Source organism: Sprattus sprattus, assembly GCF_963457725.1.
Source record: "Sprattus sprattus genome assembly, chromosome: 6".
NCBI lineage: Eukaryota > Metazoa > Chordata > Actinopteri > Clupeiformes > Clupeidae > Sprattus > Sprattus sprattus.
In genome coordinates this window covers 9,935,164-9,940,163 of record NC_137925.1, presented here as the reverse complement: position 1 = coordinate 9,940,163, position 5,000 = coordinate 9,935,164, and positions in this window count along the sequence as shown.

Here is a 5,000-nt window from a genome sequence, read left to right as displayed (position 1 = left end):
CGGAGCAGCAGCCGCCCGCGGGGGGGGGCTAGGAAACACTCACTCCCATCTATCAGGGTCTCCGTGACGACGCGGAGGTGTAGTAATGATCAGGTGTGAACAGAGGAATGAATGACTGGCCTCTTTGCGCCGTTATGGACTCAAACTTAGTGTAACGCTTTGTGCCAACCGTCCAAAAGAGAATGTTCTGTGTACTGATTGTGATTGGAAGCCATTGCTTTTTTTTTGTTTGCATCAAGATTGTAGACTGAGGTCTGGGGGGCACTGTGGCTCAAACAGTAGCCCCGACCACATCCGGGCTTGACGCTCAAGGAGGTCACGGGTTCGAATCCGGCCCGATGCCATTTCTCCTGTCCACTCCCCACCTCTTCTCCCTCTCATTTCCTGTCACAATCTTCACTGCTCTGTCAATTAAAGGCATAAAAAGCCAAAAAACAAATCTTTAAAAAAAAAAAAAGATTGTAGACTGAGGTCTGACAGGCTGTATGTAGTGCATGTGCTCACGGGCAAGCTGAAGTGAAAAACAATGTTTCCTACATTTTTTTCAGGTGAAATTTCAAGTGATGTTGCTGTTAGATCCTGCAGCTGTTGTTGTGAGAAGGTCTGTCCTGTGAAAGTGCTGGAATGATTCAGTTTTAGATTTATTAAAAGAAAAACAAACTCTTATATGAGGGCTATGAGCCGTTAGTGGCCTGCTCCTGTCTGTCAGATGATTGGTTGATTTTCTACACTTTGGTGGAACTATGGGAGATTTTCTATCGCCTCGAAAAAACAAAAGTGCTACTTGGATATTCTGAAGCTTTGGGTTCAGGACCAAGAAAAGGTTCCTGTTGAAAATGACTATTTAAGGATATTGGGCCAATAAAAGGTTCCTGTTGAAAGTGACTGTATTTAAGGATATTGGGCCAAGAAAAGGTTCCTGTTGAAAGTGACTGTATTTAAGGATATGGGGCCAAGAAAAGGTTCCTGTTGAAAGTGACTGTATTTAAGGATATGGGGCCAAGAAAAGGTTCCTGTTGAAAGTGACTGTATTTAAGGATATGGGGCCAAGAAAAGGTTCCTGTTGAAAGTGACTGTATTTAAGGATGTAAGACCAGTAAAGGTTCCTACTGATGCTGTTTTTATGGATGTCAAATAAAAGTTTCTGTTGGCCAGGAGTTATTTCATATAATATACCAAAAGGACCATATAACCTAACCCTACGTACATGACCACATAACCTAACCCTACGTACATGACACATAACCTAACCCTACGTACATGACACATAACCTAACCCTACGTACATGACACATAACCTAACCCTACGTACATGACACATAACCTAACCCTACGTACATGACACATAACCTAACCCTACGTACCTACAGGACCCTAACCACTCTAGCAGGCACCTCAGAAGCGTGTGGAGCATCCTAACAGTGTGAGTGTGTGTGTGTGTGTGTGTGAGTGGGTGTATGTGTAAGTGTGTGAGTGAGTGTGTGTGTGTTCAACCACAGGGTGGTAAGGCTGGATGTTTTCTTCATATCCACAGGTGTGTATTTAAGTAGTGTGTTTGTGTAACTCAGGGTGTGTCTGTGTGGGTGTTTGGTGCACGTGACAGTGTGTGAGTGAGTGTGTGTGTGTGAGTAATGTGGGTTTATCACAATAAAAGCACAAAAACAGAGGCGCAGTTCAAACTGAATGATTTATTTGCGGACATGTTTTAAAGACGCCATCCTCAGATCCCAGTGCATTGGTTCTCTAATAGTGCACCTGTCCTGCACTCCTCCTCCACACCAGCAGGGGAGCTCTACACACACTCATTCACATGGCTGGAATTACTAGCAAACCTCACGAACCAGCACCACACATATACAAGTTTGTTTTTAGGCATTGTTCAGTATCTTTTCATTTTCATTTTTTTATTTATTTTTTTATCATGATTGGAGCCTGACTGTGGAGAGGGCTGGAGGCTCTCTGTGACACACTCTCTCTCTCACACACACACACACACACACACACACACACACACACACACACACACACACACACACACGTGTGTCTGCGGCCAGGACTGCTTCTGTAACATCATGACTGGGGCCGGGAGGGTCCGGAGCCACAGGAAAGGAGAAGTTGGACAGACGGTGCCAAACACTTCCCTACATACACGACTAGCATGGCTAGATCCAGGAACTGCTACCAGCACAAACTACAGAAGGTATTGCACATGAAGTGTAAAAAAAGATCAAGGACAAGAGAAAAAAAAAAAATAAAGAAATTAAAAAAAAACTAAAAATAATCAGATCTCTTACTTCTAGGTGAAGTTTCCATAATGTACAAAACTAGAAGTTCTCCTAACATCGATAATTGTACACGTTCAAATAAATAAATAACTCAATCTGTCTCTGTACTCATGATCAACCCCTCGCATTCCACACCTCACAACACAAAAACTTTACAACTCTAGTGTGAGGTAGTTCATCAAAGCCTATTAGTTATTCAGATTCAGGGGTAGTTCATCAAAGCCTATGTTTATTCAGATTCAGGGGTAGTTCATAAAAGCCTATGGATATTCAGATTTAGGGGGAGGAGATGAGACATATGGGCTGTGTTTGAAAACTTAGTTAGCTGTCTTAATTCTTGATCTCTCGTTGGACAGGAGACCATCTTTGTTTACAATTTGCAGTTGCCGGAGGGAGCTTGCACACAGATTAATGGGTAATAGGTAGCATCAAGGCTGCATCGATGCTACCTTGAAAAATGACCGTTACGATAACGATTTCAAGGTATCTTATAAGAGTGGAAGAGACAAAATAAGAGTTTTCGAAGTCTTTCCTTTCTTTCTATAAGAGAAGGAAGGACACATTTTAAGAGTTTTCGAACAGAGCCATGGACAGACTCTAAGTCTGTGGTTTAGAGTTTGTTAAGGTTTAGAGCGAGGGGTTAGTTAAAGATAAGAACGAGGGTTTAGTTAGAGTTAAAAACGAGGGGTTAGTTAAAGTTAAGAACGAGGGGTTAGTTAGAGTTAAGAACGAGGGGTTAGCTAGAGTTAAGAACAAGGGGTTAGTAAGAGTTAAGAACGAGGGGTTTGTTAGAGTTTTGACTTGTAGAACTTGTAGGGTTGATGGTGAAGAGGTTAAAAAGCAACAGAAACTCTTCTGCTCCAACTGGGCTGAGAAATTAAGAGCACTTTAAATCAAAAGAATTAAACATGAGCCTCTCTCTCATCCAACAGATCCTCATGAGCCGCCTCTCCGCTCTCTTGTCTCCTTCGCTCCTCTCTCCATCCATCACACTAACTCACTCATTCCTCTCCATCATTCCCTCACACACACACTCACTTGTTATTCTCTCTGTCCGTCTCACTCACTCGTTCCTCTCTCATTCCCTCACACACTCACTCGTTCCTCTCTTTCCAAACCTCTTTCCAACACACACACACACCCCCTACAACTCCAACACACACACACAGACACACACATCTCATCACTGCGGGCCTCTTCCCTCGTCTTCACACACTTTGGATACTGTACACACCTGGACTACCATCATGGTCATTTAACGTCAACACAACTCCTTCCCGTCAAAAAATAAAGCTGCAAACCATCACTCCCAATTATAAAACAAGATCTCACTTTGATGAAAGACCTTGGTAAAACTGCCCTTCTTAAAACACTCAGATGAACTCAATTCCAAAGTGTAATAAGCGACATTCCCACTCTCGCCCTGAAACGCGCTCACGTTACGATTATACAATACAAAAATAGACCCTCACCAGCTGTCACCATGGTAACCAACCTCCTGTGGAGTCCTCGGTGCTTCGTAGGAGAGGCATGAACCCCGGAAACCGTTCCATAGCCATAGGACTACATATCCCATCATCCTGTGCCATGTCCTCAGAACTACATTTCCAATCATCCTTTGGGCAGATAGTTTTTGTTCCTTAGGAAGCTTCCTCACCCAGTGAAATGACCTGGAAGTATCTAATAGCCCCTCTCAGCCAATAGGGAATGGGCCCTTGAACTGGTTCCATTCAGGATTATTAGAACTATGGTGCCATCTAAAGAATCAGCCCGCGTTTCCTCCAGTTTTGAGCAGAACCGTTGTAGTCAAAGAGACGTCATCAACGGAGAGCGTTGCACAATGCACGGCGAAAGGAAAAAGTAGTAGCAAGATGCCAGATCGCATCGATTACCTGCAAGCAAAAGTTTTTGTCAAGGTAACAGCAACTATCTACTGGTTCCTGAATGGAACCAACTTTTCAGATTCCAAACCAATTTATTTTTGGTTGAAATGCTCAGAACGGTTCAAAGTTTGGTGCACAAACCAGAACAAAATCGTTCCCTGTCGCTAGAGAAAAGGTATTAAGTGGCTGCCATGTTAAGAGAGAAAGGTGATCATGCCTCCTTTAGCATTGGGTGTACTAACCCATCCTTTAGCATAGGATGCACTAAACAATCCTTTAACATAGGGTCCTTTAGCATAAGATGCACTAACCCATCCTTTAGCATAGGCTGCACTAAACAATCCTTTAGCATAGGGCCCATTAGCATAGGGTGCACTTAACCATCCTTTAGCATAGGGTTCTTTAGCATAGGGTTCCCTAAACCATCCTTTCGGAGATAAGGGAGATCATGTGGAACCACAATTCCTTGCGGAAGCAACATTTAAAGACCCACGTCAATGATGTCTACGTCACATGATTATGTAGCCTAGCAGTTGGATGCTATTAGCATAGTGTGGTCTATTAGCACGGTTCTCTTTAGACCTTGGGACTTCTCCTTGACATCTTCCATCGAGGTCAAGGGAAATTCGTTAGGAAATGACACTGAATATCCAACCGCAGCCTATATCTCCCATCACTTTATGTGCCATCTCCACAGGACTACATCTCCCATCATTCTCAGTAAAATGTCCAAGACTACATCCCCCATTATTCTCTCTGCCATACAAGTTCCTTAGACCTATATTTCCCATCATTCTTTGTACCCTCTCACCAGGATCACAGCTCTCAACAT